Genomic DNA, 13551 nt, shown 5'->3' on the forward strand with positions numbered 1-13551 from the left:
ATTCTACTCATTACTTGACCCTCTATTCAGTATATATGGACCAATAGTAAATAAATAATAGTTAATAGAATGCATCACACATATATGACAATGAGATATAGCATGAAACCCAATTTGGGAAAAATTGCCAAGTAACCTACTACCACTTTTCACTCATCTAAAGTAAGATCAGTGAAGAGGCAACCCTATTAAAGGTTATAAAACATATTGTTAGGTGTGATCTTATTAAAGGATCTAATTACCCTATAATGGGTGGCCTAGTTATGGGACTTTGGATCATTCCATTAGAATGTCACCTTGATTAAAGTATTTTGAAAATGGCTATTAGGGAAACCTTGATTAAAGGATTTTGACTGCCACAATAGTTTGAAACTAACAACGTGTTTTATCTATAAAAAATTTTCTCATTTGTTGGTTTATTGACTCTACTTCATTAACATTTCCATGATTGATCTTCTTGGCAAGCCTTCAATCAATCAGACTTCACCAATCTTCTCACTTCTCCTCTAATACTCTATTCTTCAAAAGTTATCCATAAAATCTCCAATAACCAATGAAAAAATCTTCAAAAACTATCTCTTATGCCTCCTTAAATATGAAGCTTTGATCTTTTTTCACTTAAACATCAATGTAGATCTTAGGGCTAGTTCAAATTCAACAAATCCATCAATCTTTTTTTCCTTCTACTCCTTTCTTGAAGGATACAATGCATTGAAGGATATGATGAAGCAATGTCTATATAGATCATGAACTCTTCGACTAACAAGAGGGTATTCACAAATGGGACCTCGCTAGAGATTAATGAAGCTGTCGTAGCCAAGGCTAGTTGGTTTATCCCTATAGGGAAGAAAATAGAGGAAGAAAACCTATGTCGCTAATGAAATGAGTTTCAATTAATTATTCTAATTTGGAGAAGCTCGTATGTATGACCATGGTGGGTTTCTTAAAATAGAGCTTCTAAAGCTATGGAAGAAGGTATGCTATGTTATTATGTGATATCCCACACTTGAGGATAGATCTCAAATTTTCTACTATTACCATTTCCCCATATTAAATATTTTTCAGAATCAGGACCTCACATCCTTCCCATTTTTTCTTCTGCATTCTATGGAAGATAATATCTTTAGGGTTAGGGAGAAGATTAAAAAAGGGAAACCCTACATTATCCTGCACTTGGCTTTTTATGTATAAATTGCATGATTTTCATGAGAACTTCTAACAAATTCAACCTATAATTTTTCAAGTGGTTCTTCCTAATCCATCTCTTTCTACTTCTACCCTACAAATCGCTACTAAGGTGTTGTCCATTGTGGAAACCAAAACCCTAAAACACAATCTCATGAAGCAAATCTAAAAGGAGAAGGATATCCATGTTTTGGACTCAAATGTTGAAATTGAAGGTGTAAGGAGGCAATCCTTGAGAAATATGAAGAAGAGGGTCAATGTTTTCATTGGAACTAAACTTTAGAGCCTCGTAGCTTCGAATCCACTATTAGTGGAATGTTCAAACCACCACAGAAAAAATAGAATTAGCAAGATCTCACAGAGAAAATATGTTAGAGAAGAGGAAGAACAAACTATTAGCGAGGATAAAGGTGAGGATAATATAGTCAGTTGAGCCCCCTTCCATCGCATGTCTCAAATACTCATAAGAATAGTAACCATGATATGTTAGGGGGTGAGAAGGGGGATACTCTCACCTCCCCTAGCTTGCTACTAAAGAAAGGTGATCAGGGCCTTGAGAGGGATACCCCATAGTCCCTATTTGGTGTTGAAAATGAAGATTTGAGGGCCACTAACAAAATCTTTAAAACGTTGTGGGAAATGCAGGAGATCCTAGAACAAAGGTTTGATGAGGTCACAAGATTTTCTCTAAGGGTGATGCATTCAATGGCCTCCACCCTTCACCTTCTACATACAGAGAAAGGGGGTATGAATGCTACAATAGGAGTGGACACCTCGAGTTCATTGTATAGGTTCTTGTCAGATCATTGACTCTAGTTGCTATTGGATAAACCTTAGTGGAGGGAGAAGAACAAGGGGAATTAGTTCGCCTTTTAGTTTAAGATTTAGGTTTCTGTTATACTTATTGTTTCAGCACCTGACCCATGAGGGTTTTGTTAATGGGGCCTTTATGGACTCATATTTACTATATTGTTTGTATTTCGATGATGTATATTGGTTGTAGTTTTATTTATCGTAGTTGGGACACTTTAGTGGGGGATTTTTTTCAAATTAAAAAGGGGGCTTTGACAATTCTGGATTTTCCTGACTATTAGCTATTTTGCAACTCTTTTTTATTCAAGTCAACCCCTATTTTTGGTTGCTTTCAATTTCAAAAACCATTAGAAATAGTTTATTTATTTACCCACAAAAATATTATGTGTAATACTTGCTTTTAAAAAAATTTAAAAACTATATAAAAAATTAATAATTATTAATTTTTATTAATGGAGGTTTAGCAATTTGCCTAGCCTCTTTGGTTAAAAACCAATGACTGAGGGGTGTCCATTCTACCAAATTTGTGCAAGGCACGATCCCAACCTCATCGATTTTAGATGTTGGGGGCCTTGCATTGAATAAGACTTGATCCCTTGTGGGCTTTTTCTGAATCTTTCAATTTCACCAGTAGACCAAGAGCCTTTTGACAAAATCATTAATTTAAAAAATATTTATAATTTTTAAAAGAAGTTTTTTTTTTTTGTCAATGGGCCCTTCATCTATTGGTGAAGTTGAATAGCTCACAAAGAGCCCCCAGGGATCAAGTCTTGCTGAGTGCAAGGCTCGAAGACATTATAAGGGAAGAGGCAACGAAGATGCTCCTTAATCCTCTTAGCTAAAGAGGTTTTAGGCATGCGTTGGCCTATATCAAATACTTAAAACTTGTTCATGGATGACCTCAATAAAAAATTTATTTAAAAAAATTGAAAGAACAAATATATATTTCAAGAAAATAGTTGAGAATATTACTTTGTTTGAAGATGACCTCCACACAAAAGAGAAGTTTTTTATTTTGAGAAATAGTTGAGAAGATTAATTCTACAAAATCGGATTAAAAAATGAAGCAAAAGAACTAATCTGACGCGTGTAAACACCGTCCTTTCAAATGTCCTCCAAAAAATGTTCTCGATGTTTGAAATGCCAAACATAAGACAATTGTGCTAAATGTGAATGCGTACTTGTACCTTTAAACTCTTGAATAAGACTAAAAAATGCTCACACATGTCATCTTGGATTCACTCCGATTAGAGGGCCCTCTGCTACCACCTGCAATAGCATCTGAGAAAATAAGTACCCTTGCAGTTTGAATAGAACTCTCTCTGTGACCCATTTATCATGCGAGGAAAAAAGAAATGCCTTTTCGATTCTTGTTGGAAGTAGAGAAATTTCTGGTGACTTATGCTGAAGCCGACGATGAGGTTATATATATATGACCCTTGCCCTAGTTGCTTGTCAAATTTTGTCTTTCGATTATCTAATTTCCATCCCCTGCCTAGCTAGTTGCTTTGATAAATCCCATATCTTCAAAAACTACTGAGACAACGGAAGTAATGAATCCAGACGAAGTAAACACTAATCAAAATCTTTGGGTTATTTAGGTTAAGGAAAGCGTCCAAACATATTTGAAGCAAGAAGAAGAGAAGGAAATGATGGCATCCATTTTTGGTGTTCCCAAAGAGCTCTTCACAATGAAGCTAGAAGCATATGTTCCGCAGTGCGTCTCCATTGGACCCTATGACCATTAGAGATCCCAACCATGTGAAACGGAGAGATATAAAGTGGCTGCTGCGTGAAGATTTTAGAACAGGCTAATCGGTGAGTGCAAGTTCGACTATGCAGTGGAAGAAGTGAAGAAGTACTACTGGCAAATTATGTTGGCGGTAGTTAGTAGTATTAACTTCTGTCATTAAAAGTAGACAACCAACCCACGTCCAGCCCACAACTCAACCCTCTATCCACCGTCCATAATGAATTACATAGTAGACACTCTGCTGTTCTAGCCGCCCATGTTTTTAATATATGTAATATTATATTTAATATAGTGTAACATGTGTAAAATGTGTTGTGTGTAGAGAGTTCTCATACCCTCTATAAATAGAGGCCTTATGTTATGCATTTGAGCAAGGCAGTAAGGCAATTAAATCAGTTATTATCTCTGTGTATTTGTCTCTCTTTGCCTTCAAATTGGTATCAGAGCATGAAGAGCTGGGCCTAGGAGCAAAAGAATTATGTGTTGATATATATAACTGTTGTAGCAGTGAATGAAGCTTCTAATGTTTTCTTGATTGCAGATCATTATCAGCTTCTAAACTTGGAGACTAGTGGCTGCCAAGATTGAGAGAAGAAAAGATCCCAGTTTAATGGTTGAAGAAGGTATGAGCTGATTTCTTGGAGTGAAGTCTAATGTTAAAAAAGAAATTGTTAAAAGGGGAAAATAAGCATTATAATGTTGTTTGTTTAAGCTATATGTCATTGGCTTAGACTTGTTTGGTGGATTTTCTTTGTAAAGAAAAGTTTAAAATTGTAAGGTGCAGTTGTAACTGTGTATTAATATGGCTTCAGGAAGTAGTATAGCTCAACTACAAATTCCAATATTTTCTGGTAAAAATTATGAATTTTGGGCTATAAAACTGAAGACACTATTTTGTTCTCAAGGCATATGGGATCTTATTGAAAAGGGTTTTATTGAACCACAAGATGAGTCTACATTAACACAAGATGAAAAGGATAAATTACAAGATAACAGGAAAAAGGATGCTAAAGCGTTGTTTCTAATTCAACAATCTTTAGATGAATCAATTTTTCCTAAGGTTTGTGCTGCTAAAATGTTTAAAATTGCATGGGATATTTTAGAAACAGCATATCAAGGGACATCAAAAGTTAAGATTGCTAAATTGAAAACTTTAAGGCATGATTTTGAAAATTTGTGTATGAAAGATTCAGACTCAGTTGATCAATTTCTAAATCAAGTAATGAATGTGGTTAATCAAATTAGATCATATGGTGATGATTTGATAGATCAAAAAGTTGTTGAAAAGATACGGGTATGTGCAGGATCATGGTGTGCCAAAAAGTGGCGATCTGAAAAATATGTAGTTCTGAAATGCCTCAAAGAATTTCAAAATCTATTCCAACTTTTTTACCACCCATCCTGATACTAAATGAAAAAAATTAATACCTTTATAATTCCTACTATATCTTTCGATACCAACCTTATATGGTCATCTTTAAAACATCCCGAAAATGTGTTTTTCGCATGTTCTTATGTGTTTTTTACTTCAAGCATGTAGCTGACGACTTTTTTTCAACCAAAATTTGATGTAATGAAAAGGGTTTCTTAAGAATGTTCATAGCTTTTCATAAATGTAAGGTTTGTCAAATTATGAGTTTAGTAAGTAATTATTACTTATTTTCTAATGGAGTTAGCTACAAAGTGCTGATTGACATACTAGTTGAAAAATAGCTATAACTTTCAAACCGTATAAGATTTGTGAAATCCAAGAGATGCGTCACATTCTATGCTTCAACTAGTATAAGAAAAAAAAATAAAAAAACTTAATTTTGATTTTTTTTGAACTAGTTAAGGTGGTCAGACACGAGATTTTTTTAATTCTAAAAATAGTATAGTAGAAAATTGATAATTAATTATTTATTTGGAATTAAAATTGCCAAAAATATGCATCACATCCAGGCATGAGTCTACTTTTTATATCTAAAATTATATTTAAAAATATTATCATTTAATTATGATTAAGGTGGTCAGACATACACTTACTTTTTATTTTCGCCCTAAAATTTTTGTATTATTGCATTAAAATCCAAACTTTTGACCAATCAAATAATGTTTTCTCTAGATAAGGCCTTGAAGTTTAGAAACTAGATTCAATTTCCTACAGATTATATTCTTACAACTTTTTGATATAAAGTCTAGAACCACTCTAAAATTATGTGTCAAGTTTACATAACCCTAATTTTCTGGTTTTTCACTGCCACTTAAGGCCATAGTTTGGTACACCATGATCCTGCACATACCCATACTTCGTTGTTTGCCTAGAAAATTTGATGCCATTGTTGTTGCCATTGAAGAATCTAAAGATTTGACAATACTATCTATTGATGAATTGATGGGCTCACTTTTATCTCATGTATCAAGAATGAACAGAAATAACAATTCTTCTTTGGAGAATGCATTTAGATCACAGGTATCTTTTGGCAGAGGAAGAGGAAGAGGTAGAAGCATAGATGGATGTGGAAGTCCAAATCAAGAAGAGAGAACAAATCAATCCATTCAAAGTTCTAATAGAGGACATGGCAGAAGTTCATTCCAACACCCATCATCAAGGTTTGATAAATCTTGAATTTAGTGTCATTATTGTAAGAGATTATGTCATATTGTAAGTGAATGTAGAAAGAAACAAGAGGATATTGAAAAGAATGGTGCTAATTACTCAGATGTATCTGATAACAATTCAGGAAGTTTATTTATAACTTGTAATGTTGCTCAAGAAAGCTCTAGTGATATATGCTTCCTAGATAGTGGATGTAGTAACCATATGACTAGAAATAAAGATTTGTTTGCTAGCTTGGATGATTCTGTAAAATCTGAAGTAAAGCTAGGAAATGATAGTAAAGTCTCTGTAATGGGAGAAGGTGTTATAAATGTCTTAACAAAAAATGGAGGAAAAAGATATATTCCTGATGTGTATTTTGTGCCTGGATTAAAACACAATCTCATGAGTGTTGGTCAACTAGTACAAAAGGGTTACAAAGTTTCTTTTGATAATGATGTTTGCACAATCTTGGATAGAAATCCTAGTGGCAGGTTAATTGCAAGGGTCAACATGACACAAAATCGAATGTTCCCCCTTCAGATTCATTGCATTCAAGGAGGAAAAGAAGTTAGTTTGAAGACAGTATACTCAGATCAGTCATGGCTATAGCATTTGAGGTATGGTCATCTTCATTTTGATGCTTTAAGCTTATTATAAAAGAACAATATGGTGAGAGGATTACCTCAAATATTGAAACCACCAAGTTCATGTGAAAGTTGTATTTTGGCAAAACAACATAGAGAAAGCTTCACAGTAGGAGGTTCATATAGAGCAAGAGCACCATTGGAATTAGTTCACACTGATATATGTGGACCTATGCAAACTCCGTCTTTAGGAGGAAGTATATATTTCCTAACATTTATTGATGATTTTAGTAGGAAGATTTGGATATACTTTCTCACACAAAAAAGTGAAGCATTTGAAAAGTTCAAGGATTTCAAAAATTTGGTTGAAAAACAATGTGGTTACTACATCAAGGTATTGCGATCTGATAGAGGTGGTGAATTCAGTTCTAATGATTTTCTAGAATTTTGCAGATTTCATGGAATTAAGAAGCAGTTTACCACAAGGTACACACCAAAACAAAATGGTGTAGTAGAAAGGAAGAATAGAACCATAATGGAAATGGCAAGGAGTATGTTGAAGGCCAAAAATCTATCCAATGAGTTTTGGGCAAAACCAGTAGCATGTGCTGTATACATTTTGAATAGGAGTCCTACAAAGAGTGTTAAGAACACAATTCCACAAGAAGCATGGAATGGTAAGAAACGTACAGTATCCCATTTTAGAGTTTTTGGTTGTGTTGCTTATGCATTAGTTCCATCTGAATTGAGAAAGAAATTGGATGATAAAAGTGAAAAATGCATCTTTATTGGCTATAGTGAAGAATCAAAGGCTTATAGATTATATAATCCTGTTTCAAAGAAATTGATCATTAGCAGGGATGTTAAATTTGAAGAAGAAGATTCATGGCATGAAAATGATAACAAACAAGTTACAAGAGGAACACCAATATTACAAGGTGATGATGAATTAAAGGGACAAGGGACTTAATCAACACCCAATACTCCACCAAGGAACTTTGTGCAAGGTACCTCACCTCCAAGTTCAAATGTAAATGATAAATCTGATTCAACATTCTCAACACCAGGTTACAAACGTAAGAAGACAAGAAGCTTAAAAGAAATATATGATCAAGAAGAAGAAAATGTAGATATTCACTCAAATTTTGCTTTATTTTCTTGTGATCCATTGTATATTGATGAAGCAATTAAAGAAGATAAATGGATCCAGGAAATGGATGAAGAAATTAACTCTATTGAAAGAAATAACACATGGGAATTAATGGATTTACCTAAAGGAAAAGAATGTATAGGAGTCAAATGGGTTTACAAAACTAAATTTGATGAAAAAGGTGAAATTGTTAAGCACAAGGCAAGACTAGTTGCTAAAGGTTTTTCACAATAATATGGAGTTGATTATAATGAAACATTTGCTCCAGTTGCTAGACTTGACATAGTTCGAACTATTTTAGCAATAGTAGCACAAAATGATTGAAAAGTGTATCAAATGGATGTAAAATCAGCTTTTTTGAATAGTTTTCTTGATGAAGAGGTATATATTAAACAACCACTTGGTTATGAGGTTAGTGGGCATGAAAACAAGGTATATAAACTAAACAAGGCACTTTATGGTTTGAAACAAGCTCCTAGGGCTTGGTATAAGAGGATTGATTCATACATGATAAGTAATAAATTCAATAGAAGTAACAATGAGCCCACGTTATATGTTAAGACTAATAAGGAAGGTCAAATTTTGATTGTATGCTTGTATGTTGATGACTTAATATTCACTGGAAATCTATCAGTAGACATGTTCAAGTCAAAAATGATGAAAGAATTTGAAATGACAGATTTGGGGTTGATGAGATATTTCTTAGGTATTGAAGTTATTCAATGTGACAAAGGTATCTTCATTTGTCAATCCAAGTATATAAAGGATGTTTTAAAGAGATTTAAAATGACGAATTGCAATCCAGTGTCAACTCCAATTGCAACAGGAACAAAACCTAGCAAGGAAGAAAAGGGCTCAAATGTTGATCCAACTATGTTTAAAAGACTTGTTGGAAGTTTAACGTATATGATAGCTACAAGGCCAGACATCATGTATAGTGTCAGTTTAATCTCAAGGTTCATGGAATCACCAAAAAATTCTCATTGGCAAGTTGGAAAAAGGATATTAAGATATATTGCAGGAACAATGGGATATGGAATTCTATATTCCAAAGCTAACAATTTTGATTTGATGGGTTATACTGATAGTGATTTTGTAGGTAGCATTGATGACAAGAAGAGCACTTCTGGATATATCTTTCACCTTGGATCAGGAGTTGTATCATGGGCATCAAAGAAGCAACCTATAGTGACAATCTCATCAGCTAAAGCAGAATATGTAGCTGCCACTTCCACAACATGTCAAGCAGTATGGATGCACCGAATTTTTCTTGATCTTCACCATCATCAGGAGGAACCAACACCAATTCTTTGTGATAACAAATCAGCAATAGCATTATCTAAAACTCATGTATTTCATAAGAGGAGAAAACATATTGATACAAGGTATCACTTCATCAGAGAATTGGTCAATAATGGAGAAATCCACCTTGAGTTCTGCAAATTTGAAGATCAATTGGCAGATATATTCACTAAGCCATTGCCAATGAATAACTTTGAATATTTGCAAAAGAAATTAGGTATTAGTGATGCAAAATTTGTTAATGACAAAAATTAAAGGGGAGTGTTGGCGGTAGTTAGTAGTATTAACTTCTGTCATTAAAAGCAGACAACCAGCCCACGTCCAGCCCACAACTCAGCCGTCTATCTACCGTCCATAATGAATTACATAGCAGACACTCTGCCATTCTAGCCGCCCATGTTTTTAATATATGTAATATTATATTTAATATAGTGTAACATGTGTAAAATGTGTTGTGTGTAGAGAGTTCTCATACCTCTATAAATAGAGGCCTTATGTAATGCATTTGAGCAAGGCAGTAAGGCAATAAAATCAGTTATTATCTCTGTGTATTTGTCTCTTTTTGCCTTCAAATTAGGAACTGCTACCAAAAAATTCTCGACTACAATGAGGAAGCGCTTGCATGGCTTATGGCTCTGGACGCGTCCTTCGTGCTCGAGTGTTTGCAGTTCTACATGAAAGGGGTGGATTGTTCTTCTTCGCAACTATCATCCCAGCTGAAACGGCTGGGCCATGTTTTAGACCCAGCTTGCAGAAGTGCAATCCATGATGCCATTGTGAGAGATCTCAGGATGGTTGAGAATCAGATCCCTTTGTTCCTTCTGCAGAAGCTGCTGGAAATCCAGCTGGGTTGTCAAGATAAGGCAGAAGAAAGGCTGAGTAATCTGGTGACGTTGGCCTGTGAAGAATTTTCGCCATTTATGTTGAAGACGGTGGATAGTTCAAGGCTGTGCGTAAAAACGAGGGGTCACCTACTGGAGGTGCTCTACCACTCTATTGTCCCTTCGGCATTCCTGGACAACACCTTCACTGAGAAGAATGATGACGGGAATCAGGTCCCGGAGACTGATTCAGCATACATAAAGCGTGCTGTGAAAGCTTTATGGAGGGTTCTCTCCTCATTAACAATCAGTCTTGTTCAACTTGTCTCCCTTATCTCTAACCGTGTCTTTAAAGGAAGGGCTGCCCAATTTGCGACACAGTTGGCGAGGAATCTCCCTTCTGCGTTAGAAACTCTTTCAATTAAGCGTAATGTTGAGAGAGATGAGGAAAAAAGTGAAGAGGGAGGACAATATTCCTCTCCGGAAATCCCTCCTTCACGCGATGAGCTGGAAATTCCGTCTGTCTCCGATTTATGCTCGGCGGGAGTAAGATTCCTTCCAACCGAGGGAGACCTTAGCACAGTTCGATTCGAACCAAGCACTGCAACTCTTTATCTTCCCATATTGAGGTTGGATTCCAACACAGAAGATGTTCTGAGAAATATGGTGGCCTTTGAAGCTTCGGCAGCGCCTGGTGATTTGGTCTTCAGTCACTACACCGATTTCATGAACGGAATCATCGACACAGAAGAAGATGTTCGGCTGCTAAGTAGAGGAGGGATTATCTACAACCAGCTGGCAGACGACGGGAAAGTGGCAAGCTTCTGCAACGGAATGGGTAGATGTGTCAAATTGACTCGAGTTAAGTATCTGGACCGAGTTATAGCGGACGTCAACAGGCATTATAACAACAGGTGGAGCGTGGCTGTGAAGAAACGTGCAAACAAGTACATATTTAATACGTGGCAGCTCCTTACTGCTCTGGCCACCGGGAAATTTTTGCTTATCACATTATTCCAGACTTTTTGTTCTGTGTACGACTGTAAGCGCTCGTGAGCGACAGGGATATTTTTCACGGCTAGGTCAAGGAAGAGTTTAATCCTGGTCTAAAAAAGCCAAATCAAGGTTTTGCATATCTTTATTCCGATTTTTAGAATTTTATTGAAAATGTTTGTTTCACTCGAAAGACGGTGTGAAGTGTGTAAGCTTGGAGTTGAAGGCAAATTTCAAAAAGTAGTCTAATCTTATTGTTTTTACACTCCTTAAAAAACAAAACCAGATTTTGATTATCAATTCCTACTTGCTAGTAGGAAGTTGGAAAATCTGGTTATGAGGCAAAATCATATGCTAATTCCATTTTGCAAATTTTGAAACAAACGCACAAATTTTCAAATCCAGATCTTGAAAAAATCAATTCTTTCCATCTTCAGAAACCAAACGGACCCTTAATTCTGGATGGTGACAGCGATTTCTTCTCTTTGATATTTGCTCTAACGGGGTACAAAAGTTACATTTTTGGCATGGTGGATTCAACTTTGCTTTCAGGTGTGCTGCCGTCCTCAAGTATACTGCCCTCAGAAAACACATCAGAAATCATGCGGTGACAATGGAATCCAACACCATCGAGCTACTTCTGATGATTCTGTCAACTATACTGCCCTTGCACACATTTGAAATATTGCGGTGTTTATTTAATTTATATAAATTTTTAGTAGAAATTTATACGTACTTTCTAATCGTCATCTTTGCTATGATTAAACTTAATAAATAATTATTCAATCATCGTCTTTGCTACGATTAATCTCATTTGAGAACCTATCCATCTTTTTAAATCTGGAAGACTATCTGTTTGGTTCTTCCATGCTGGCATTTGATACTAGTACAATTTAGACTGCATTGTATGCCTAATAAGAGTACTTAAATGTCATTGAATTGTAATCGCATTTTCATTCATGCTTTTTAAAAATCTGCCTGGTATAATGGATTGGAGACCTTCATGAAGATAGATATTATCCATTTTTATTTATTAATCATTAGTTGTCCAAATATTACTATGTTGAGGTATAAAGTTAGTTAAAACAATTAAGATGGATTATTGAAATATTTTAGAAGTACTATATACTAGCACTTGTACCTGCAGGTCCAAGATTATGCCGATTGTTATGTTGAAGATTGTGTTTACAGTTGGATAGATATTATTGATTTGGTTGTAATCATATTTGTGAAAAATTTGGTTGTAATCATCTCTGTGAAAAAATTAAATTATTGCAACAGCAGATGCCAAATTTCATATTTGCTCACTCAAAATTGAACATTGCAGCAATCAAACAATTGTGTAACATGAAAACCAATTCATCAATAATTGTTAATTTCTAAAATTAATTTTGGTTTGCCAGATGAACTTGGATAGAAAATTGGTTGTCTCTATGCTTGGCATTTGGAGGAAGGGAATCCCATGAAACTCTAATGCATCAGAAGTTTATCTGCTTCTTTGACCAATTTCTTGTCATGCAACTCTTTGTTGTAATGCGTGATTTTAGGACAGTGGGTTTTCATCTACTTTAGTCTTGCAAGAGAGTGAAACAGTTAAGTTAAAGACAATCCTCTCTATGTCTGAAACATAGTATGCTACAAATTTCAGTATGCTGTGTTTTCCCCTATTTTTGGCAATTTAGATAATGGGAGAGACGTGAGTATGCTACAAATTTCAGTATGCTGTGTTTTCCCCTGTTAAGGCTAGGTTGTGTTTCTTTACTCCCTGTGATTCTTTCCAGTTCCAAATTCATATTTTGCAATCCCCTTCATGTCGATTGCCCTCGTAGGATGCAGGGGCATTTCTTGTTTCTCTCTCAGATTTTTAAGAGTTTGTTTGGTTTCTTTTCTTCGCCTACTTTCTTTTTTTCGCTTACTTTCACCAAAAAACTCTCATTTCTTGATGTTAAGCTCAGTCTAAATTGATGTTATCACCGACTTGAATCTCTGTCTTGTTTGCGAAATATAGTAGGGTTGCATAAAGTAACCATTTGGGAAACAAATTTCTCAGGAAGGGAAGGTGGACAACCATCATTGATTTGGAATGGGATCTATCAGCACATTTAATTTTCAAGAAGCCAAGCTACCTACTACATCTGATAATATAGGTATTTGATTTTATCCTATATTGGAATATAAATATAAAACTATATATATATAGTATTAAAGAAAAGTTCATTTAATTGAAAGTGCCATTAATCCCAAACAATGCATATTTCAAAGAGAAAGCAGTTAAAATGCAAAGGACCCTGTTTTAGGAGGTTTTAGCATTTTATTCCTCTTTGTGATCAAAAGAGTAGGCTAGGTTTAAAGAAGCTTTAAAGACATTA

The 13551-nt window shown here is 35.0% G+C and overlaps 1 pseudogene; it reads left to right on the forward strand.

The window, feature by feature from the left end:
- The first annotated feature begins 3551 nt into the window (after positions 1 to 3551).
- On the forward strand, positions 3552 to 11451 carry LOC149547362 (putative UPF0481 protein At3g02645; annotated as a pseudogene).
- Positions 11452 to 13551: the final 2100 nt, after the last annotated feature.

This window comes from Cupressus sempervirens, chromosome 7 (assembly GCF_028749045.1).
Source record: "Cupressus sempervirens isolate cs-2001-9-10 chromosome 7, ASM2874904v1, whole genome shotgun sequence".
Taxonomy (NCBI): domain Eukaryota; kingdom Viridiplantae; phylum Streptophyta; class Pinopsida; order Cupressales; family Cupressaceae; genus Cupressus; species Cupressus sempervirens.